The 25,752-nt window shown below is 47.5% G+C and overlaps 1 long non-coding RNA gene across 1 annotated transcript; it reads left to right on the forward strand.

The window, feature by feature from the left end:
* On the forward strand, positions 1-25,222 carry LOC309543998. The gene is made up of 3 exons (XR_014224821.1): positions 1-124; positions 9,766-9,879; positions 25,012-25,222. It is a non-coding gene; the product is annotated as an uncharacterized lncRNA (long non-coding RNA).
* The last annotated feature ends 530 nt before the right edge of the window (positions 25,223-25,752 follow it).

The raw sequence follows: 25,752 nt of genomic DNA on the forward strand, positions 1-25,752 counted from the left end.
GATGTTTATAGATTTTAAACAGATTGTGAAATTAACCAACTGCTCAGTACCTCGGGTACCAAACAATGGAGGATTGGTGTGTGTTTATTTTGACAACTATTACTGCAAACCAATGTGTAATCAGGTATTTTACTTTATTAATATTATCTTTAGTGCTGTCAAAAATGGTTATTTCTCTTACGTCCTCCGACAGTTGCCGCCACTTCATATTCATCACTAATGGGGGTTATTGACCTTTGCTCCGCAGGAGTAGCTAGGCAACAAAATAGTTAATATCAAAGCTTTTAGCATATCCCACCCCTAGGGGGTGGTCCCCTCAGTCAATACCTCCCTGCTTCCTGCATTCCCAACTCAGTTTCTAATGCCTAGCTTAGGAGTAGGCTGGCTGTTCCTGTGCTGGGGCTCTCAGTCTCAGCTTCTTTTCTCTTTTTGATTTTATTTGGAGTTTTTTTCTCTTTCTTTTACTTAGCTGTTTATTTTCAGCATTAGTTAGCTTCTTCTGATGACGATGATCGTGCGGAGCTGGGTCTTGGACTGGCCACCCTGGATCCCAGGGCTCAGGGCCAGGGGCTTCCCAGCCTGCCATTGAGCGTTCAGCACAGGTTTCCCTGGCACATTGAACGACCCATCCCTGTTCGCTGCAGGGATGCTATCTGTGAGGTGGCTACCTCACTGGACGCCATTGCGGTTTCGCACCGCAGTTCCACTGCGTCACGGCTGCGACACTCCCTGTCCTCAGTACAGCGGTTTGGTCGCTGGAGCAGGCTCCCCACGCCATCCGGACTGGTAAGTGTATCTCTATGTGGGGACCTGTCTATTGGGGGTCAGTCTGGGACTGTGGGACCCTGCATGTCTGTGTGGCTGCTGAGCTCCCTGTCAGTTCCTGTGTGGAATTACTGCCTGTGTGTGGGCTGCGAGGGGGGGGGGGCTCTCCTGCTCTGCTGAGTGCATACATGAAGCAGTCTGAGTTTGGACATGCTGTGCGGCGATCGCTGCGGCGACCCGCCATTTTTTTGTGGCAGAAATGTGGTGGCCGGTCCTGTGTGGTAAGGCGCAGCGTTTTGGCGCCAACCGCCGCCATTTTGGCGGCGATCGATCAGGCCACATGTCGGCGCCATTTTCTATTTGCCTATGAAGTCCTCAGCCGAGCGGCCATGTTTGTGTAGCCTTACATAGGCTTTACAGGGGCGGTCAGTCATTGCATCACTTCCTTTTGCTCTGGGACAGCGATCGGTGGCAGCAGCCTGTGTGATCTCTCCAGGTTTTTACCTTTCCATTTTCCTGTATTCCTTGCCCAGTGTTCTTATCCCTGTGGGGGTCGGTGTATTCAGTGGATGCGGTGGGCTACGCTCGCCGAGATCTTAAAGGGGCAGTACTCCTTTTTTCCTAATACTACTGGGGCATGGATTCTCAGGATTTCAAGTTTCCTCCCGCCTTGGTGGGGGGCCAAGGGGCTGCTGCTTCCCCCGAGGGGGCGGATCTGGCTGCTATTGTGGCAAATTTGGCTGCTCAGGTGCAGATGCTGGTGGCTGATCGATCCACAAAACGGCCCAGAGTGTCTATTTCCTCTGATTCAGAGGGCGATGGGGCTGCTATGGCTGGAGTGCCCTTCTCAGGGTCTCACTCATCTCTAGACCTTGTGGGGTCTGAGGGGGAGGCTGAGGTGGAAGGGGTTGATAATTCTCCCCCTGGCTCGTCTGAAGAGCTTGCACTCATGGATGAGTTGGTTGCTTCTATCAAGCAAACGCTGCATTTGCAGGATGAACCATGTCCTCCTGTTTTGATGTCCTCTTATGGGACGCAAAACATCGCAGGTTTTTCCTTGCTCTACGGAATTTCAGCGCGCGGTTGATGAGCAATGGCGCAATTTAAAGAAGCCTTTTGCTGTGCTGAGTAGGTTCAAGCTTCGTTATCCATTTACACCCGCCACTGATGAGATCTGGTGTGTGCCGCCTCAGATGGATCATGCAGTGGCGAATTTAAATAAATCCACTGCGATCCCTGCTGAGGATACTCCGGTGTTCCGGGACCCGACGGACAGGAGATTGGAGTCTCTGGCCCGTCATTCTTATACGGTTGCTGGCTCTATGCTGAAGCCTATTTTTGCTTCCATTATGGCAGCCCAGGCTATTGCGGATTGGACGCAGGTGCTCAGGCGCACCCTGGTGGCTGACTCTGCCCCGCCGACAACTTTGGCTATGGTGGATCAGATTCATCAGGGTGTCATGTATTTGTGTGATGCGGACTTGGATTTGGTCCCTTTTGGCTGCGCGTCTTTCAAGTGTGGCGGTATTGAACCGTCGCCTGATATGGCTGAAATGTTGGTCTGTTGACAAAAAGACAAATACTGCTCCAATTTTAGAGCTTCACTTCCTATGAGACAATTTCATGACTTTAGTGGTCAGAAACCAGCTCTCCCAAGCAGTCACAGGTTCTTATTATTGTACAGAGAAAATTGTTTGTGTATCTAGCTCTTTACACCCCTATGAAGAATAATGAAAACCCAGGATGTTTTACTGACAGTGTTAGATAAGTATCACACAAAATGTGGCAGACTGGTCCTTTTAAAATGAGCAACAAGTTCACCCGTCTATTGCTACCTATATAATGCAAACACTGATCAAATCTGTAAAGATTCTTGTGAAAATCAGACGTTTGCTAACACTCATATTGTATTCTCTACAATATGTGTGTATTATGCAACTAATTTCTGCTTCAGGATAATCAGCAATATGTGTTTATTATGTATACTATGTGTTAATATACATTCTTCTTTAGGCCCCTTTCAAACAGTCCGTCCGTGCGTTTATCTCAGCGGGGGATCGAGCCGCCGATCCCCTGCTGAGCAGGCGGGTGACAGCTGTGTCTCCGTGCTGTGCGTGGAGACACAGCTGTCAGTTTCCCATACATCCCTATAGGGGAATCGGATGGGAACGGACCGTCTGTCCGTTCTCATCCGATCCAGATTTGACGGATCGGATGTCAGCGGACATGTCTCCGCTGACATCCGATGCCCCATAGGAATACATGGGGGGGACCGTTCAAATCTGCCACAAAAACGGACAGGCGGATCTGAACGGTCAGTCTGTGTGAAAGGGACCCGACGGACAGGAGATTGGAGTCTCTGGCCCGTCATTCTTATACGGTTGCTGGCTCTATGCTGAAGCCTATTTTTGCTTCCATTATGGCAGCCCAGGCTATTGCGGATTGGACGCAGGTGCTCAGGCGCACCCTGGTGGCTGACTCTGCCCCGCCGACAACTTTGGCTATGGTGGATCAGATTCATCAGGGTGTCATGTATTTGTGTGATGCGGACTTGGATTTGGTCCCTTTGGCTGCGCGTCTTTCAAGTGTGGCGGTATTGAACCGTCGCCTGATATGGCTGAAATGTTGGTCTGTTGACCAATCTTCTCGCAAGACTTTAGCTAACTTGCCCTACGCGGGATCTCGCCTTTTTGGCGAATCTTTGGATACTCTGATAAAGGGTATTTCTGGGGGTAAGAGCACTCTCTTGCCCCAAACTCACAAGAATAAGTTTGTTTGTGGTAAGAAGAATACCTCGTTTAGACCCTCTTAGGGGTCCTTTCGTGCCTTTCGGTCGCACTATAAGGGCAAGCCCTTCAAGGGCCAAGGTTCCCAGAAGAAGCCGTGGACGGGTAAGCAGATGTCCGGCCAGTCCGGGTCCGCTGCCCATAACAATACGGCCTGAAGGGACGCCCTCACCCAGTTCTGGGGCGGGGGGACGTTTGCTCGGTTTTCTTCAACCCTGGCTGGACCGCATTCGGGACAGGTGGGTTCAGGAAATCGTTCGATCTGGTTAAAAGATCGAGTTTCTCTCTCGGCCGGCGGGCAGATTTTTCCCCTCAAACCTTCAGCTGACTCCGGAGCGCTTGCGGGATCTGCACCTGGCGGTGCGGGCCCAGGGGGTGGTGGTTCCGGTGCCTCTTCGGGACAGATTTCGGGGGTTCTATTCCAATCTGTTCACTGTGCCCAGAAAGGAGGGCAAGGTACGTCCGATTCTGGACTTGAAAGCTCTGAACCACTTTGTGCGGGTTCGAAAATTTTGCATGGAATCCCTGCGCTCGGTGGTGGCTGCCCTGGTTCCGGGGGAATTCATGGCCTCCATCGATTTGAAGGATGCGTATCTTCACATTCCAATTTTCGAGGGTCACCAGAGGTACCTTCGATTCGCCATTGCGGAGGATCACTACTAATTTGTGGCGTTACCCTTCGGTCTTGCTTCGGCTCCGCGGGTTTTCACCAAGGTGCTTGCGCCGGTCCTGGCTTTACTGAGAGCCCAGGGCATCTCTGTCTTGAGGTATCTGGACGATATCTTGATTCGGTCTGCGACCAGTCAGGGCCTGGTGAACGACCTGTTCATCACGATGCAGACTCTGCAGGAGTTCGGTTGGACGATAAATTTCCCAAAGTCAACGTTGTGTCCGTCCGTTCGTCTTCCCTACCTGGGGATGATACTGGACTCTGTTCAAGCGAAGGTCTTCCTGCCGGAAGACAAGCTCCGGACACTTCAGGACGAGGTCAGGTCCCTCAGGGACAATCAGTGCTCGTCACTCCGGACGTGTATGAGGTGTCTGGGATTGATGGTCTCGGCTTTCGAGGCGATTCCCTTCGCCCAGTTTCACACACGGGATCTTCAGGCGGAGGTCCTGGCCAAGTGGGACGGGCGTCCGCAATCTCTGGATCTGCGGATTTCGTTGAGCCGCCTCACCCGAAGGGGTCTTTTGTGGTGGCTCCAGTCCCCGGCGGTGTCGGGGGGCAGGTCTTTTCGTCCTTTGTCGTGGACGGTGATCACCACGGATGCCAGCCTGTCGGGCTGGGGTGGTGTCCTGGGCGTTCTGTCCGCCCAGGGAACTTGGTCGGGGGAGGAATCCTCTCTTCCGATCAACATTCTGGAATTGCGAGCAATACATCTCTGCCTTCTGCGTTGGACGGGCAGGCTTCAAGGCTGTCCGGTTCGGGTGCAGACGGACAATGCCACAGCGGTGGCCTACATCAACCACCAAGGGGGCACCAGGAGTGCCCGAGCGGCTCGGAAAGTAGCCGACATTCTGTCTTGGGCCGAGACGCACGTCCCGGCGATAACGGCAGTTCACATTCCGGGAGTGGAGAACTGGCAGGCGGATTATCTGAGTCGCCAGACCCTGGACCAGGGAGAATGGTCCCTTCACCCGGATGTCTTTCAGATGCTGTGCGCGAAGTGGGGGTCCCCAGATGTGGACCTGTTCGTGTCTCGTCTAAACAACAAGGTGGAAAGGTTCGTAGCAAGGACGCGCGATCCTCGGACAGACGCCTCAGACGCGTTAGTGACGTCCTGGAGTCAGTATCGTCTAATGTATGCCTTCCCACCGATTCAGCTGCTGTCCAGGTTCCTTCGCAGGTTGGCCTTGGAACCGCGCACGGTGATTCTGGTGGCACCGGACTGGCCTCGCCTGTCTTGGTACGCAGACCTCGTGAATCTGGCGGTCGACGCTCTGTGGCGTCTGCCTCTTCGAGAAGATCTCCTGTCTCAAGGACCGATCTTCCATCCTGCTTTAGTCGCTGGCTTTAACGGCCTGGCTGTTGAAAGCCAGGTCCTGAAGGATAGGGGTCTCTCCCCTGCGGTCATTCCCACTTTGATCAAGGCTAGAAAAGCCTCTTCGGGGAAGATTTACTACCGTACTTGGAAGGCGTATTTTGCCTGGTGTGAGTCCAGGGGGTATTCCCCTCGCTCGTACTCGGTATCGAGAGTGTTGGCTTTCCTCCAAACTGGAGTGGACCAGCGTTTGGCGTTGGCCACGATTAAGGGTCAGATTTCTGCGCTGGCCGTTCTTTTTCAACGCCCTGTGGCGTCTAATTCTTTGGTTAGCACCTTTGTTCAAGGGGTGCGTCACTTGGCTCCTCCTCGGAGGAATCCTTTACCTCCATGGGACTTGTTCTGTCCGTATTGCAACATGCTCCCTTTGAGAAGATCAGGGAGATCTCGTTGTCTCTCTTGTCTAAGAAGGTTGCCTTTTTGGTGGCAATCACTTCGGCTCGCAGGGTATCGGAGCTGGCGGCCTTGTCCTGCAGCTCTCCCTACTTGGTGATTCACCTGGATAAGGTGGTCTTACGACCTAACCCTTCTTTTCTTCCGAAGAGGATCTCGAAATTTCACCTCAATGAGGACATTGTCTTGCCTTCGCTTTGCGCGAAGCCTAAGCATCCAAAGGAGGTGGCGTTGCATTCCTTGGATGTTGTTCGGGCGATCAGGGTTTACCTGTCATCGACGAAATACTTTCGCAAGTCGGATTCTCTATTTGTCCTTCCAGAGGGTCCTCGGAAGGGCATGGCAGCGTCAGCTGCGACCATCGCCAAATGGATCAGACAGACCATTGTGCAAGCCTATGCTTTGAAGGGGAAGGTTCCTCCTTTCCCTGTGAAGGCGCACTCTACCAGGTCTCTGAGTACGTCTTGGGCCTATCGTCATCAGGCCTCTGTGGCCCAGGTGTGTAAGGCGGCGACTTGGTCGTCCGTTCACACCTTCTCAAAATTCTACAAGGTGGATGTTCAGGCATCGGCGGATGCTTCCTTTGGCCGCAAAGTTCTTAGTGCGGCAGTGCCTTAGGGCCCCTTGTTTTTGGGTCCTTGGCTGTTGGGATGTCTTTATCCCTAGGTTACTTGTTTTCCTGGGTCGTTGCTCCTGTTGAGCACGTTTTTTTTTCCTGTTGCCCAGTTGGTTCTCTTACCTTGATAAGGTTCCTTTCTCTGATGTGGGTACTGCGTTGCTTTAGGCGCGGCTGCTTTTTTTCCCACCCCTAATGTCTACACTGCTATGGGACGTCCCCATTAGTGATGAATATGAAGTGGCGGCGACTGTCGGAGGACGTAAGAGAAAACGGAAATTTTGTAAGATCTTACCTGTAAAATTCCTTCCTCTGAGTTCTCCGACAGTCGCCGCCCCCGCCCCTCTTTTGGGGTTTGTTTATGTACTCTACTGCTATGCTACTGAAACTGAGTTGGGAATGCAGGAAGCAGGGAGGTATTGACTGAGGGGACCACCCCCTAGGGGTGGGATATGCTAAAAGCTTTGATATTCACTGTTTTGTTGCCTAGCTACTCCTGCGGAGCAAAGGTCAATAACCCCCATTAGTGATGAATATGAAGTGGCGGCGACTGTCGGAGGACTCAGAGAAAGGAATTTTACAGGTAAAAATTCTGTTTTTGAATATTTCTTATACAAGACATCATTTTCTGTCTTTTAGTTCACATATTTTGTTGTCATTCTGTTACAATTTTCAGGATTGTATTTACAACACAGATACAGTATTTCCTATGCAGGTTCGTCTTCTAGTGGCTATCTGTATTTTAGATGGTGTGTTGCTGATAGTTTTGAGATTAAAATAACAGGATAAGCCATCTATAACAGTGTAAATTTGCTGTCCCCTCAAAATAACTCAACACACAACCATGAATGTCTAAACCCCTTGCAACAAAAGTGAGTACTAAGTGAAAATGTCTAAATTGGGCCCAATTAGCCATTTTTCCTCCCCGGTGTCATGTGACTTGTTAGAGTTACAAGGCCTCAGGTGTGAATGGGGAGCAGGTGTGTTATATTTGATGTTATCGTTCTAACTCTCTCATACTGGGCATAGGAAGTTCAACATGGCACCTCATGGCAAAGAACTCTCTGAGGATCCAAAAAAAATGAATTGTTTCTCTACATAAAGATAGCCTAGGCTATAAGAAGATTGTAATGACCCTGAAACTGAGCTGCAGCACGGCGGCCAAGACCATACAACGGTTTTACAGGACAGGTTCCACGCAGAACAGGCCTCACCATGGTCGATCAACGAAGTTTAATGCATGTGCTCAGGGTCATATCCAGAGAGTGTCTTTGGGAATTAGACTTATGAGTGCTGCCAACATTGCTGAAGAGGTTAAGGGGGTGGGGGTGTCAGCCTGTCAGTGCTCAGACCATACGCCGCACACTGCATCAAATTGGTCAGCATTGCTGTCGTCTCAGAAGGAAGCCTCTTCTAAAGATAATGCACAAAAAAGCCCGCAAAGAGTTTGCTGAAGGCAAGCAGAGTAAGGATATGGATAACTGGAACCATGTCCTGTGGTCTGATGAGACCATAATAAATGTATTTGGTTCAGATGGTGTCAAGTGTGTGTGGTGGCAACCAGGTGAGGAGTACAAAGACAAGTGTGTCTTGCCTACAGTCAAGCATGGTGGGGTAAGTGTCATTATCTGGGGCTGCATGAGTGCTGCCAGAACTGGGGAGCTACAGTTCATTGCAGGAACCATGAATGCCAACATGTACAGTGACATACTAAAGCAGAGCATGATCCCCTCCCTTCAGAGACTGGGCCGCAGGGCAGTATTCCAACATAACAACCCCAAAAACACCTCCAAGACAATCCCTGCTTTGCTAAAGAAGCTGAGGGTAAAGGTGATAGAATGGCCAAGCATGTCTCCAGACCTAAACCCTATTGAGCATCTGTGTGGCATCCTCAAACAGAAGGCGGAGGAGCGCAAGGTCTCTAACATCCACCAGCTTCAGTGATATCGTCATGGAGGAGTGGAAGAGGACTCCAGTAGTGACCTGTGATGCTTTGTTGAACTCTATGCCCAAGAGGGTGAAGGCAGTGCTGGAAAATAATGGTGGCCAAACAAAATATTGACACTTTGGTCCCAATTTGGACATGTTCACTTAGGAATTTACTCACTTTTGTTGCCAACGGTTTCGACATCAATGGCTGTGTGTTGTTATTTTGAGGGGACAGCAAATTTACACTGTTATACAAGCTGTGCACTCACTACTTTACATTGTAGCAAAGCGTCATTTCTTCAGTGTTGTCACATGAAAAGATATGATAAAATATTTACAAAAATGTTAGGGGTGTACTCTTTTGTGAGATACTGTATGTAAGCATCATCCACTATTATTTTGTTTATTGTAAGGTGCTGTTTTTCTCATTTTATTTATGCATGTCAGAGCCATCTTTACATTTTTAATTTAGCTAACAAACTTTCTGTAGCTGTGATGTGCGGTGGGGCTATATAAATCTCAGGATCAGATAGAGAGAAATAAAAATAATTTGACAGGTAAACCAGCTTCCATATATGTGTTTCAACTGTTTGTTAGGCTTTTTTTTTCCCTAGAGCTCCAATAATATTCGCTAATACATTTTTGACACATTAAAAACATCTTTTTTCTTTTAATATTTAGTGTATAAACCCCAAAATAGTGGAGAAGTTTTGTCTTTGTGTAATTTACAAAGATAAAATCTAGAGCAACACTTAAGCTGGCCATAGAGGGGTCGGTATTCTATTAGTTCAGCAGAAATGTGGCCATTCCCGCTAGAGAGAAGTCAAATTATGGATCTTCTCTCAAACGGAAATGTTGGAACTATTTTAATCAGTCAGCACATACAGCTAATCGGCTGCGGCACTGATCAATGTATTCTGACAGTGGCAGAGTCCCTGCTGTCAGAATACAGTGGTGCAGCAGGGAGGGTTCCTTCAAATGTGTGGATGGGGAAATCCTTTTTTTTTTTTTTTTTTTGATCAGCTAGCTGGGTAATTAAAAAAAAAATCATCTATGGCCAGGTTAAGAGATTTTACAGACCCAATGTGGCAAACCATTGCAGGCAATCCGAAATAACCATTCATTAGTCCTAGATAAATGACTCCTGAAAAAGAAATTGTAGGTACTATGAGTAATTACATAACATTGCCGTTTACACTGTACTAATGTATGAGTTTTTAAAACTTTACTCAAGGGTTATGACTTCGCTTTTTTGAGAAGGAGCAGGCTATATGAGGAATGTGGAAAAAAACTGCCTACACTTGGACAACTCAGTATATCGGAGGTTCTCGGTTAGCAGAATGCATTGGTAAGTTGGTGGAATTAATTGTTGTTCCGCATGTGAAATATGAAAAGAAAAAAAAACAAAGTAAAAAGCATTTGACACGGTACCCTATAAATGCTTAGCCCACAAATTGAGGTCTGTTGGTGTATATGTAAATGGATACAGGGGTGTGTCCAGAGGGTAATGATAAATAGTGTATCTTCTTAATGGTCTGGGACCAATCCTGTTAAACTTGTTCATAGATTATATAGAGGTTGGGATAAATTGTTCAATCTCAGCATTTGCTGATGATACAAAGCTAAGCAGGGCAATCCTTTCACAACAGAAGAAAACACGTTTACAGGAAGACCTCTATAAAATTGAAGGGTGGGCAAACACATGGCAAATGAGGTTCAATGTTGGGAAATGTAAAGTAATGCACTTGGGGGCTAAAAATATGAATGCAAGCTACATGCTTGAATCAAGGATGGAAAAAGACCCTGGGGGTCCTAATTGATGACAGACTGAGCAATAGCATGCAATTACAAGCTGAAGCAAGCAAGGCCAGCAGAATATTAGTATGCAAAAAAAGGGTATTTACTCAAGAGATAAAATGTTAATTATACCACTTTATAAAACTCTAGTTTGGCCACATCTTGAGTATGCCATCCAGCTCTTGTCCACAGTCCACAGAAAGGATGCTCTGGAACTGGACAGAGTCAAGGGAAGGGCAATGAAACGAATAAGGGGGCTGGAGGATCCCAGCTAGGAGAAACATTAACTTTATTCTCCCTGAAGAAAAGATGCTTAAGAGGGGATATGATATTATTATACAAATATCTTAATGATGATTCCAACATCAGGAGGAATCTTTTCAGTCTCAGGTCACTCAAAAAGACACAAGACCACTCAATAAAGTCGGATGAGAAGTGGCTTAACATTAAACAGTGTAAGGGGTTCTTTACTGTTAGAGTGGTAAGGATGTGGAAGACGCTTCCACAATCGGTGGTTTCAGAGGGAAGTGTCACTAATTTAAAAATACTCTTAGATTGGTATTTTATCGAACACATTATACAAGGATATAGGAAGTGGTAGAGACACAAATGCGCATGCGCGCACACACACACACACACACACACACACAGGCACACATTGATCTGGATGGACTGGTGTCTTTTTCCAACCTTACTAACTATGAAACTATGTTGGGTTTTATCACTTTTGCAGTTCAAAAATGTGCGGTTTTCCAAAGTGAACGTCCACTGAACATACTGAATTAGGTGATGTTTCAATACCCAATCATGTGCAAGAAAAAAAAAAGCTTCCATTTAATTTGCTAAATGAACAGCCTCTAAATCAACCCATTGTGCATGTGCAGCCATATGCAAACACATTAACCACTTTACCACTAGAGCATTTTGCTGTCTTACGTCTGGGCCACTTTTTGCGATTCGGCGCTGTGCGACTTTAACTGACAATTGCGCGGTCGTGCGATGCCGTACCCAAACGAAATTTACGTCTTTTTTTTCCCACAAACAGAGCTTTCTTTTGGTGGTATTTGATCACCTGTGCGATTTTTACTTTTTGCGCTATAAACAAAGAGCGTTTATTTTGAAAAAATAACAATATTTTTAACATTTTTTAAATGAAATTCCCCCCAAAAAAGATGTAAAAACCAATTTTTTTTTTAATTTTTGGCCATTTTTTTTTCTGCTACCCATGTTTGGTAAAAAAAATCGCAATAAGCGTATTTTGAATGGTTTGCGCAAAAGTTATTGCGTTGACTAACAAAGGGAAAGATTTATGTCATTTTTGGTGTTTTTTTTTTAACGAGTAATGGCGGCGATCTGCGATTTTTTTTTTTTTTTTTGCGGGACTGCGACATTGCGGCAGACAGATCGGACCCTTTGACATTTTTGACACTTTTGGGGGTACCAGTGACATTACTGCAGTAATCAGTGCTATAAATATGCACTGTTACTGTAAAAATGACACTGGCAGGGAAGGGGTTATTTTTATTGGAGAGGGAGGGGTTAATGTATGCCTGGTGCTTACTGACGTGTGGCGGGGGGGAGGTGACTGTGTGAGACAGGGACAGATCGGATGTCCAGCTATGCTGAACACTCCGATCTGTCACTCCCTGTCACTGAGGAGATCCGACCCCTCGTGTTTACACAGGCGGGCGGATCTCCACACTAGATCCCCGACGATCGGGGCAGAGCAGCGGCGATCGCCGCTGCTCCTCCCCTGGCCCGACTCCCGCTGTGAATGAAAACAGCGGGACCGCGCCTCCGGCGGCTCGCGAGCGCCGCCTACAGGGGAGGAGTCTGGCGACGTAGGTCTACGTCGTCAGACGGGATCGTGCCACTTTGCCGCAGTAGTACTCCGGTACTCAGTGGCAAAGTGGTTAAAGAGGTTGTAGAATGATTTAGTAGAACTTAACCCATTAAAACAATATATGCTCATCTGGTTCTACCCTCTCGCTCTTATAGAACTTAGGAAAATCTTATCTTTTTCTGTATGATACAGCACTTCCTTCTTTCCAGCTTAGGTTAAAATGATATACCCCCCCATACATAGACACACTGCCTCTTGGGGTAGCCATGTTACATGCTACACGTTACACACCCCAGGAAGCAGCACATTAAGGAGTGTTAGTAAATACAATTCTCTGTGCAACACCAAATGTGTTAAACCGCTACAAATAAAAATGTGTCCATTCTCCAAATCTATTAAATGTTCCTGAAAATCACTGAACTCCTCCCATAAAACCATAAATATATCTTAAATTGTACTGTGCAACATTATTCCATCATCAAGAAACCAATATCTGTTACAAGAAATGTGTAAAAAATAGTGCAAATACTCCAATGTTTTGACCAATAAATATTACTCTACCAATACACTATATATGCATATATACAATAAATCCAATGTGTACAATATTCAGAGATGTGAAAAGGAAAATAATTAAATATAAAAATTTAAAGTCCATAAGTGTATGAGTGTGAGATTTCCATCACCAAATTGTTCCAAACCAACTCAATTGCTATCTACTAAAAAGAAGCCTACATTTCTTGCTGTGAGCACTCTTCTGTAAATACCAGCACCATTCACTATCGACGCTCACCTTAACACATGAACCTATTTGGCAATATAGCTCACAGTGTGCTTTCCCCTTTAAAGGGTCTTAATTGGCTGCTTCAGGTATCCAGACACCAACTCTTGACTCCTCCAGTATATCAAATGATGTGAGGGAAACACAGCAAGATATTTTCACCACCAATAACTCACAAAAGGAATAGAAATTATACATATTGTTTTACCGCTTAAATTAGCAATAGTATTTTATTAAAACAAATTAAAATGCACTCACAAAATCAGTGCACTAATAAACAGTGGCACTGGTTGCACTAATGCAGCAAAAAGGGTTTAATTAACACTGACGCTGGTTGCACTAATGCAGCTCAAACAGGTTAATTAACTGTCACTGGTCGGTCACTAATGCATCAGTGACCAGTAGCAATACATTAACCCCCTCATTCTGCATAATACAAATACCATTGGTAATTAACCTCCCCTCAGCCTCAGTCTCCCCCCCCCCCCCCCAATCCAAAGAGGTAATGATGGCATTCAGCTTACTGGGATTAACAGTGCTTGGTTCTTCCTTGGCACGGCGGCTCCTCCAGGTCACAGCTTCGGCAAGCAAACCCTCTGCTCCTCTCATCTTGGTCCTTTGAAATTTCGGGCTCCAGCCGGTGGCTGACGTCGCTACAAATCCCTATCACGTTTGTATCTCCGCTAACAGGGAAGTGAAGGTTCCGCCCCCCCCTTGTACTGGCCCTGCTCTGCTGTTTCCGACCTTCCGGAAATGGCAGGCAGCGGCGGCTATCTTTGATGTGGCAAAATGCCGCAAAACCTCAATTTTGTTCTCGAGGAACCCTAGGGTTCAGCAGAACACCCATTGGGGAACGCTGGTCTAAACCGCTGGCAACAAAAGTGAGTACACCCCTAAGTGAAAATGTCCAAAGTGGGCCCAAAGTTTCACAATTTTGTGTGGCCACAATTATTTTCCAGCACTGCCTTAACCCCCTTGAGCATGGAGTTCACGAGAGCTTCATAGGTTGCCACTGGATGCCTCTTCCACCCACTCCTCCATGATGACATCAAGAAGCTGGTGGATGTAAGAGACCTTGCGCTCCTCCGCCTTCTGTTTGAGGATGCCCCCACAGATGCTCAATAGGGTTTAGGGCTGGATACATGGTTGGCCAATCCATTACCTTTACCCTCAGCTTCTTTAGCAAGGCAGTGGTCGTCTTGGAGGTGTGTTTGGAGTAGTTATCGTGTTTGAATACTGCCCTGCATCCCAGTCCTTGAAGGGAGGAGATCATGCTCTGCTTCAGTATGTCACAGTACATGTTGGCTTTCATGGTTCCCTCAATGAACTGTAGCTCCCCAGTGCCAGCAGCACTCATGCAGCCCCAGACCATGACACTCCTACCACCATGCTTGACTGTAAGCAAGACACACTTGTCTTTGTACTCCTCACCTTGTTGCCACACACGCTTGACACAATCTGAACCAAGTTTATCTTGGTCTCATCAGACCACAGGACATGGTTCCTGTAATCCATGTCCTTAGTCTGCTTGTCTTCAGCAAACTGTTTTTGTGCTTATTTGTGCATCATCTTTAGAAGGGGCTTCCTTCTGGGATGACAGCCATGCAGAACAATTTGATGCAGTGTGCAGCGTATATGGTCTAAGCACTGACAGGCTTACCCCCCTACCCCTTCAACCTCTGCAGCAATGCTGGCAGCACTCATACGTCTATTTCCCAAAGAAAACCTCTGGATATTACGCTCAGCACGTGCACTCAACTTCTTTAGTCGACCATGGTAAGGCCTGCTCTAAGTGGAACCTGTCCTTTTGAACTGCTGTATGGTCTTGGCATCCATGCTGCAGCTCAGTTTTAGGGTCTTGGCAATCTTCTTATTGCCTAGGCCATCTTTATGTAGAGCAACAATTTTTTTCATATCCTCAGAGGGTTCTTTGCCATGACGTGCCATTTTGAACTTCCAGTGACCAGTATGAGAGAGGGAGAGCGATAACACCAGATTTGACAAACCTGCTCCCCATTCACACCTAAGACCTTTTAACACTAACGCATCACATGAAACCGGGGAGGGAAAATGGCTAACTGGGCCCAATTTGGACATTTTCACTTAGGGGTGTACTCACTTTTGTTGCCAGAGGTTTGGACATTAATGGCTATATGTTGAGTTATTTTGAGGGGACAGCAAATTTACACCGTTATACAAGCTGTACACTCACTACTTTACATTGTAGCAAAGTGTCATTTCTTCAGTGTTGTCACATGAAAAGATATAATAAAATATTTACAAAAATGTGAGGGGTGTACTCACTTTTGTAACATACTGTATATATCATGGCATATAAAGTGCATAACATTAGTGCAGTCCATTTCAAAAGTGCATCTACTGTATATATCAGGCATGTCCAACCTGCGGCCCGGGGGCCACATGCGGCCCGGAACCCCAGGCAATGCGGCCCACTGCCCCGTGACAATTTTTTTTTCCGGGTGAGGAAGGACGTCGGGTCGGGGGCATGGCCACAGGGGCCTCCAACTAATTGTAGGCAGAGGCTGCCTCGGAGGGGAGGGGGGAGGCGCGCATGTGCAGTGTTTCTGACTTCTACCACCATGACCACTTCAAATCACTGAAGTGGTCATGTTGGTTAGAGTGTTCCTTTAATATTTCTCAGAAGGAGTAAACCTCTATATACTGATTCAATTTCATTTGATCATCTTCTAGTTGTGTTAAATTAGTGCGGGGGGGGGGGGGGGGCGGTGGCACAGGAAGGGCGCAGCGGCATTTTATTACTTATATACTTTAACTATAGTATATATTTTATATGCGGCCCGAGAAAATTTCTCTACGCTCAATGTGGCCCAGAGAAGCCAAAAGGTTGGACACCCATGGTATATATGAAAGTGTATAACAGTTCATTCTCCAGCTGTGATGTAACAATTATAACCACTTGCTTCCAAATAAAGTGCCTCTCGAGTGAATATATATAGTATAAACAAAGTTGTGTACTTTCACCTTCTTGTGCTCCCAGAACTCTCACCTTAGTGAGTAACCAAATTTGCTTTTTGATTACAGTGCTCAGGGCGATGTTTCCCCGATCCTGGCTTGGTTGCAGATCTATCAGATGTATTTGGATTTTCCTTGGTAGTGGTCCCTTTAAGGCTCCGTTCACCATGCATAATCCATATGTTAGGGTAATGCAAGATGGCCTCCTATAGTGTAGTAGTCAAAATCAATAAAAAAAAATAGTAACACTTACATTCAGATCAATAAAAAACGATTGGTTATGCAAAAACACAAAGCAGCATACAGATCTCCGACATCACTTCCGGTCTAGGAAAATGGCCACCATATGATTTTTAATGGAAACCACAACAGAATGGGTCACCACACAATTTTCGGGCTCCACCAGATAAATGGCATCTAACATAACCAATCCAGTTCTCCCGATGAAGTCCTGTGTTGTGACACAACGTGTAGGGCATCCTGGACCAGAAGAGATGTTGGAGATATGTATGCTGCTTTGTGTTTTTACATACCCAAGCATTTTTTTCAATCTGAATGTAAGAGTTACTATTATTTCTCTTACGTCCTCCGACAGTCGCCGCCCCCTCTAAGTCATCACTGTTGGGTATTGTCATCTGCTCCGCAGGAGTAGCTAGGCATATAGACTTAGTTAAAAACAAAAGGCATTTGCATGTATACACCCCTGGGGGCTGTCCCATCTGGTCAATACCCTCCTGTAGTGTCCACTCCCAACTCAGTTTTAATTTGCCTAGCATCAGGAGTAGTTGGGCTTTCCCTGTGCTGGGGCTTCGGTCTCAGCCTATCTTCTTTTTATTTGATTTTCTTGAAAAATGTCAGTTTTTCTTTCTTTTCTAGCTGTTTATTTTGTCAGCTTTAGTTTTTAGTCGACTCTTCAGACGAAGATGGACATGCGGTGCTGGGATTCGGACTGGCCGCCCTGGTTCCCCAGGGCACAGAGGGTCAGATGGACCCCCAGCCCGCCATTGAGCGTTCAGCTATGGTTCGCCCTGGCATTATGAACGACCCATCTCTGTTCGCAGCAGGGATGCAGCTGTGAGGTGGCTACCTCACTGGACGCATCTGCGACTCAGCAGTGCAATGTCCCTGGCAAACGGCATTCCCTGTCAGATGAGGACAGCGGCTTTCCGTTCTGTGAGGCTCCCCACGCCATCGGGTACAGGTAAGTACTTCTGTGTGGGGCCTCTGTGTGGGGTAGCAGTCCTGGTTGCTGTGTGTTCCCCATGTCTGTGCCTTGTGTGACTCCCTGCTGCGATCCCTGCGGGGATCGCTTGTACATGCGCTGCGGCGCTGTGTGTGTTTGGGGGTGCAGACTGTGTATGGGCCGCGGCGGGGGGAAACCGAGCAGTCCGCCATTGTTTTATACACTGGGCAGGCATGTGAGCTTCTCTATGGGCACAACTACATGCTGATTTGGCGCCAATCGCCGCCATTTTTGAGGTGACCGATCGCTCGGTTCGGCCGCATGTCGGCGGCCATTTTGGTGGAGTCTCCCATACGTTCCTATGGGGCAGTCATTTTCCCTGGGTCATGCAGCAGATGGTTCAGCCTACTTTTACAGCACTTCCTCTTTCCTCTGAAGCAGGAATATTTTTTCTGTACTGTCGCTTCTGGCTCAGTTTTGTCTCCTTCCTGTTTGGGGGTCTTTTTCTATCTTTATAGCTGGAGCGGTGGGCTGCGCACTCGCAGCGCTTTTAAAGGGACAGCACCTAAATCTTGCACTGTCCTTTTTTTCTCACCTGCGCATGGATTCTCCGGATAGCAAATTTCCACCAGCCCAGTTCTCCTGTGGCCCCTCTGAGACCTGATTTGGCCGCTGTAGTGGCGACTTTAGTGTCTAATATGGAAATGCTGATGGCTGAACGTGCTGCTCGTAAGAGGCCCAGATTGTCCCTCTCCTCTGATTCAGAGGGTGATATGGCTGCTGCGAGTGTGCCCTTTTCAGGGTCCCGCTCATCCTTGGACCTGCAGGGGTCTGAGGCGGAGGTGGAGGGGGTTGATACCTCCTCTCCGGGGTCGTCCGAAGAACGGGCGACCATGGATGAATTAATTATTTCTGTGAAGGAAACTTTGCACTTGGAGGATGAGCCCAGTCCCCTGGGCGTTGCGTCCTCTTTTGGGACGCACAGGACCCGCAAGTCGGCGCAGGTTTTTCCCTGTCCCGCTGAGTTTCATTACACTGTTAATGAAGTGTGGCGCACGTTAAAACGTCCGTTCGTGGTGCCCAGTCGGTTCAAATTGCTTCACGCCGGCTACGGAATCGCGCTGGTGTGTACCTCCACAGGTGGATCACACGGTTGCAGTGTTGAACAAGGCTACCTTGGTTCCTATGGAGGATTCCCCGGTTTTCCGGGATCCAACGGACCGGTGTTTGGAGTCTTTGGCCCGCCATTCCTATACGGTGGCGGGCTCTCTGCTCAAACCCATTTTCGCGTCCATGTTAGTGGCGCAGGCGGTTGCTGATTGGACTATGGTGCTTAAGAACAACCTTGTGTCTGATGATGTTCCGCCTGCCCGGCTGGAAATGGTGGATCAAATCCACCAAGGAATTATGTATCTGTGTGATGCAGCCTTAAATGAGGCCCCCTTGGTGGCTCGCCTCTCCAGTGTCGCGGTGCTTAACCGACGCCTGATATGGCTGAAGAGCTGGTCGGCCGACCAGTCCTCGTGGAAAACGGTTGCTGATTTTCCCTATGCTGGCTCTCGCCTTTTTGGCGAGGCGTTGGATACCCTGGTAAAAGGCATCACGGGGGGCAAGAGCACTATGCTGCCCCAGAACCCGAAGCACAAGTCCTTCCGGGGCAAGCGGAGTTCTGCGCCTAGATCCAGTCAGGGTTCCTTTCGTGCCTTTCGGAACCAATCCAAGGGCAAGCCCTTCAAGTCCCAGGGCGGACAGAAGAAGCCCTGGGCGGATAAGCAGAAGTCAGGCAATACCGCTTCGACGGGCCAATCCACTTCTGCCTGAAGGCACGCCCTCACCCGTTTCTGGGGTGGGTGGACGTTTGCGCGGTTTCCTCCAACTTTGGCTGCTCCGGATTTCGGACAGGTGGGTTCAGGAAATCGTTCGGTCGGGATACAAGATCGAGTTTCTTTCCCGGCCAGCGGACAGATTCTTCCCCTCAAATATTCATTTGCCTCTGGGGCGTCTGCAGGACTTGCACCGTGCGGTTCAGGACCTCCTTGCTCAGGGAGTGGTCGTCCCGGTGCCTCACCAGGACAGGTTTCGGGGCTTTTATTCCAATCTGTTCACTGTGCCCAGAAAGGAGGGCAAAGTGCGTCCTATCCTGGACCTGAAAGCTCTGAACCGCTTTGTGCGAGTTTGGAAATTCCGTATGGAGTCTCTCCGATCGGTGGTGGCTTCTCTGAGCCCAGGGGAGTTCCTGGCTTCAATAGACCTCAAGGATGCGTACCTGCATGTCCCCCATCTTCGAGGGTCATCAGCGGTACCTTCGGTTTGCTGTCGCGGAAGACCATTACCAGTTTGTGGTGTTACCTTTCGGTCTTGCTTCGGCTCCCAGGGTCTTTACCAAGGTACTGGCGCCGGTTCTGGGCCTACTGAGGGCTCAGGGCATTGCGGTCTTGGGGTATCTAGACGATCTCCTCATAAGATCAAGTGTCAGTCAGGACCTGGTGCGCGATCTGTCCATCACGGTCCGAACGCTTCAGGGAGTTCGGATGGACCATCAACATTCAGAAATCATCGTTGTCCCCTTCGGTTCGTCTTCCCTACCTGGGGATGATTCTGGACTCAGAAGGTGTTCCTGCCGGAGGACAAGCTCCGAACATTGCGGGACGAGATCGGGTCCCTCAGGGATGTGCCAGCATCATCACTCAGGACCTGTATGCGGGTCCTGGGGTTGATGGTGTCGACCTTCGAGGCGATACCTTTTGCTCAGTTCCACACGCGAGCTCTCCAAGCGGAGATCCTGGCGAAATGGGACGGACTGGCTCGGTCCCTGGATCTGCATGTCTCCTTGAGTCGTCAGACAAAATTGGCTCTTCGGTGGTGGCTCCAGTCTCCGGTGACGCAGGGCAAGTCTTTCCGTCCGTTGGTTTGGATGGTGATCACCATGGATGCCAGCCTGTTAGGCTGGGGTGGGGTCCTGGGCACCCTGTCTGCCCAGGGCACTTGGTCGGAGGAGGAGTCCTCCCTTCCGATCAACGTCCTGGAATTGCGAGCGATCAAGCTCTGCCTCCTCCAGTGGTCGGATCGTCTACAGGGTCGTCCTGTCCGGGCGGACAATGCTACCGCGGTGGCTTACATCAACCACCAAGGGGGCACCAGGAGTGCTCGGGCGGCCCGGGAGGTGACAGACATTCTGTCTTGGGCCGAGCTTCACGTCCCGGCAATCTCAGCGGTTCACATTCCGGGTGTAGAGAATTGGCAAGCAGACTGAGTCGCCAGACCCTGGACCAGGGGGAATGGTCCTTACACCCGGAGGTCTTCCAAATGCTGTGTGCGAAGTGGGGATCCCGGACGTGGATCTGTTTGCATCTCGGCTAAATCAAAAGGTGGGAAGGTTCGTGGCAAGAACGCGCGATCCGTTGGCGGACGCCTCGGATGCGTTGGTGGCCCCTTGGCATCAGTATCGTCTGATGTATGCCTTTCCTCCAATTCAGTTGCTGTCCAGGTTCCTCCGCAGGCTAGCCTCGGAGCCGCACCTGGTGATTCTGGTCGCGCCGGACTAGCCTCGCCGGTCCTGGTACGCCGACGTTGTTCACCTGGCAGTGGCGCCTCCGGGGCGACTGCCCCTGCGGGAAGGTCTTCTGTCTCAAGATCCAATCTTCCATCCTGCTTTACAGTCGCTGGCTTTAACGGCCTGGCTGCTGAGACCCAGGTCCTGAGGGACAAGGGTCTCTCCCCTGAGGTTATCCCTACGCTGATCAAGGCTAGGAAATCCTCTTCTGGTAAAATCTATTACCGTACCTGGAAAGCTTATTTCGCCTGGTGAGAGTCCAGGGGGTTTTCCCCTCGCTCGTACTCGGTGTCAAGAGTGTTGGCTTTCCTCCAGTCTGGCGTGGATCAGCGTTTGGCGCTGGTCACGATAAAGGGTCAGGCCATCCTTTTCCAACGCCCTGTGGCGTCTAATTCCTTGGTCCGTACCTTCATTCAAGGTGTGCCACACTTGGTTCCTCCCAGAAAGGAGCCTTTACCTCCATGGGACTTGAACTTGGTTCTGTCCGTGTTACAGCGTGCTCCCTTTGAAAATATCAGGGAGATCTCTTTGCCTCTGTTGTCAAAGACGGTCGCCTTTTTGGTGGCGATCACTTCGGCTCGCAGAGTATCGGAGCTGGCGGCGTTGTCTTGCCGCTCCCCTTACTTGGTAATCCATAAGGATAAGGTGGTGTTGAGAACACTTCCGTCCTTTCTTCCCAAGGTGGTCACTGAATTTCACCTTAATGAGGAAATTGTTCTGCCTTCATTTTGCACGAAGCCTAAGCATCCGAAGGAGATTGCTTTGCATTCTTTGGATGTTGATAATAGGAGTAAGAATAAAACCCACTCAACCCAGCGCTAATAAAATAGAAAATCTAAATGTAAAGCAGCCGCTATAAAAAATCAAATAATAAGAAGAGGTGTATAATGAGAATCAGAGGAGGCTCACATATTAGCGCTGCTAGTGTATGTGAGCCTCCTCTGATTCTCATTATACACCTCTTCTTATTCTTTGGATGTTGTCCGGGCGATCAGGGTTTACCTGTCTACAGAATCCTTTCGTAAAACGGATTCCCTGTTTGTTCTTCCTGAGGGGTCTCGGAAGGGCATGGCTGCGTCCGCAGCAACTATTGCCAAATGGATCAGACAGACCATTGAGCAGGCTTATGCTTTGAAGGAACGGGTTCCACCCTTCCCTGTTAAGGCGCACTCTACTAGATCTGTGAGTACGTCCTGGGCTTGTTGGCATAGGGCCTCGGTGGCCCAGGTGTGCAAGGCTGCGACTTGGTCGTCGGTGCACACTTTCTCGAAATTCTACAAAGTCGACGTTCTGGCATCGGCTGATGCTTCCTTTGGCCGCAAAGTTCTCAGTGCGGCAGTGCCATGAAGGACCCTTGTTTTTTTATGGGTCCCTGTCTGTTGGTATTTGCTTTCCTGGGCGGTTGCTCCTGTTGAGCATTGTTTTTTCTGTTGCCCAGTGGGTTCTCTTACAGTGCATGTAAGGTTCCTTTCTCTGCTATGGGTACTGCGTTGCCTCTTATACGGTTGCGTCTCCCACCCCTCATGTCTATACTGCTTTGGGACATCCCAACAGTGATGACTTAGAGGGGGTGGTGACTGTCGGAGGACGTAAGAGAAAACGGAATTTTTGTAAAATCTTACCTGTAAAATTCCTTTCTCTGAGTCCTCCGACAGTCCCCGCCCCTCTATACGGGGTTCTTGTTTTCTTACTGCTATGTTACCAAACTGAGTTGGGAGTGGACACTGCAGGGGGGTATTGACCAGATGGGACAGCCCCCAGGGGTGTATACATGCAAATGCCTTTTGTTTTTAACTAAGTCTATATGCCTAGCTACTCCTGCGGAGCAGATGACAATACCCAACAGTGATGACTTAGAGGGGGCGGCGACTGTCGGAGGACTCAGAGAAAGGAATTTTACAGGTAAGATTTTACAAAAATTCCGTTTTTTTAAATAAACATATTGATTCAAACTTCTACACTATGGGTGGTCATAATATTATGGGTGATTGGTGCAACAATCCTTAACTTGCCGTAAAAGAGTTTTAATAGAAGCCCTCATTGACCCCAGTAGCTACAGGAACTGTGGACTCATTCAACATCAAAGATCACAGCAAAATATTCCTAGACCACTTCTGTAGTGAAATTTAAGGACGAATTGCTCCACGTGCCTGCATCAAACCATGTTGTGCTTCCTAAGAATATGTAAATATTTGAATGAACATACAGTGAATCCAGAAAGTATTCACAGTGCTTCACTTTTCCATATTTTGTTATGTTACAGCCTTTTTCCAAAATTGATTACATTAGTTATTTTCTCAACATTCTACAAACAAAACCCCATAATGACAATGTGAAAGAAGTTTGTTCAAAATCTTTGCAAATTTATTAAAAATAAAAAACAAAATAAGTCACATGTACATAAGTATTCACAGCGTTTGCCAAGATACTCAAAATTGTGCTCAGGTGCATCCTGATTCCACTGATCTTTGAGATGTTTCTACAACTTGCTTGGAGTCCCCCTGTGGTAAACTCAGTTGATTGGAGATGATTTGTAAAGGCACACACCTGTCTATATAAGGTCCCACAGTTAACAGGGCTTTTTCAGAGCTAAAATCAAGCCATGAAGTCCTGTAGACCCTTGAGACAGGATTGTATGGAGGCACAGATCTGGGAAAGGGTACAGAAAATGTTCTGCAGCATTGAAAGTCCTAATGAGCACAGTGGCCTCCATTACCCGTAAATGGGAGAAGTTTGGAACCACCAGGACTCTTGCTAATGTGGGCCGCCTGGTCAAACCGAGCTATCGGGGGAGAATGGCCTTAGTCAGGGAGATGACCAAGAACCCAATGGTCATTCTGACAGAGCTCCAAAGTTTCTCTGTGGGGAGAGGATAACCTTCCAGAAGAACAACCACCTCTGCAGCACTCCATCAATCAGGCCTGTATAGTAGAGTTGCCAGACGGAAGCTACTCCTCAGTAAAAGGCACATGGCAGCCCACCTGGAGTTTGCCAAAAGGCACCTGAAGGACTCTTAGACCATGCGAAAAAAAATTCTCTGGTCTGATGAAACAAAGATTGAACTTTTTGGCCTAAATGGCAAGTATCATGTTCGGAGGAAACCAGGCACCGCTCATCACCTGGCAAATACCATCCCTACAGTGACGCATGGTGGTGGCAGCATCATGCTGTTGGGATTTTTCAGTGGCAGGAACTGGGATACTAGTCAGGATTTTGGGAAAGAAGAATGCAGCAATGTACAGAGACATCCTTGACGAGAACCGGCTCCAGAGCCCTCTGGACCTCAGACTAGGGCTGAGGTTCACCTTCTAACACAGTGGTTCTCAATTCCGGTCCTCGGGACCCACCAACAGGCCAGGTTTGCAAGATAACTAAATTACATCACAGGTGATCTCATTTGCTGCTCAGTGATTGCAGTATTCTAGTCTGCATCCCCCAAGGTAATACTTAAAATCTGGCCTGTTAGTGGGTCCCGAGGACCGGAATTGAGAACCACTGTTCTAACAGGACAACGACCCTAAGCACACAGCCAAGATAACAAAGGAGTAGCTATAGGACAACTCTTTGAATGTCATTGAGGGGTCCAGCCAGAGCCCAGACTTGAACCCATTTAGCAATCTCTAGAGGGATCTGAAAATGGCTCTGCACCGACGCTCCCCATCCAACCTGATGGAGCTTGAGAGGTCCTGCAAAGAAGAATGGGAGAAACTGCCCAAAAATAGGTGTGCCATGCTTGTAGAATCATACTCAAAAAGACTTGACGCTGTAATTGGTGCCAAAGGTGCTTCAACAAAGTATTGGCCAAAGGATGTGAATACTTATGTACATGTGATATTTTTTTTTTTTTTTTTAGTTTTTTATTTTTAATAAATTTGTAAAGATTTCAAACAAACTTTCATGTTGTCAATTGTTTGTAGAATTTTGAGGAAAATAATGAATTTAATCAATTTTGGAATAGAGCTGTAACCTAAAAAAAATGTGGAAAAAGTGAAGCGCTGTGAATACTTTCCGGATTCCCTGTAGCTTGGTCACTTTATGGCATTTTTGCTTTGCCACTGTACATGACTCGGAAGCAGGCAGTATTCTTAGCTCTGTGCCCAGAATGGAATAACAATGCAGAAGGACAGCAGGCAGTGTTTTTCTTTTAATTGTGAATGAACAGATTTGAAGCTCGTATTGCTGTGCTTCCTTTTATGACAATATCTGACAGGTCAGTCTCCTAGTCAAAGGGAAGGGATTGCAGCTTCTCTGCTCAGGGTTCATAGCGGAAACATATTCCATTCGAGACAATGGCGCACATTGGTAAAACACATTTATATTTGGTTCCAGCTTCAGATATCCTGGTGAGTGGACAACCATCGGCCTATTTCAACAAGACAACGTGTCTAGAAGTTGTTTCGGACAAGAAAAGAAAACAGGAACATATAGATGAGTTCATAAGCGCACTGAAAGAAAGAGACAGAAAAAAAATCACAACAGAAATCTGGATTTTGTCGCTTGTGGAAAATGCTCAACAGATTAAATAAAATGTGATTTTGGAATGCCTTTTTAATTTTCTGATTTTTGGCAGCCCCCTGCTTGAATTTCAAATTAATGTCTGATTGCTAACAATGCCGTACTTACTGACATTTGTTGTTATTCATTTTGAATGTCATTAACTCTGCAAACATCAATTACAGTAAATCAAATATATAATAGTATATATTAAATCCTAAGGCTAACTATTTATTATAGCGTGGAAAGAGATTACGTTACTGTCAGGTGAACCCAATGGGGAGTTTTTCCCTCCCTGCCACTGTAACACACCCACAGGTCTCATTTTTTTCTTTTTTCAATGAATGTATATGAAGAAGGGGGTGTTGTTCAATTTTTTAAATACAATTTTTAATTTGCACATTTACTTGGCCAAGCTTTTTAAATATGTGTTGAATTTAAGATATGTATATGTAAATAAATTTTGTAAGGAATTTTGCAACTTTAGTGGTGTTTATTGTCAGTTTGTGTTTTTGCTTTTCTTTATATATAGAGGGTGGTTGTTCAGTCAGATTCAGGTTTTTATTTCTTTGTATA

Source organism: Pelophylax lessonae (genome assembly GCF_965119305.1).
Source record: "Pelophylax lessonae genome assembly, contig: HAP1_SCAFFOLD_597, whole genome shotgun sequence".
NCBI lineage: Eukaryota > Metazoa > Chordata > Amphibia > Anura > Ranidae > Pelophylax > Pelophylax lessonae.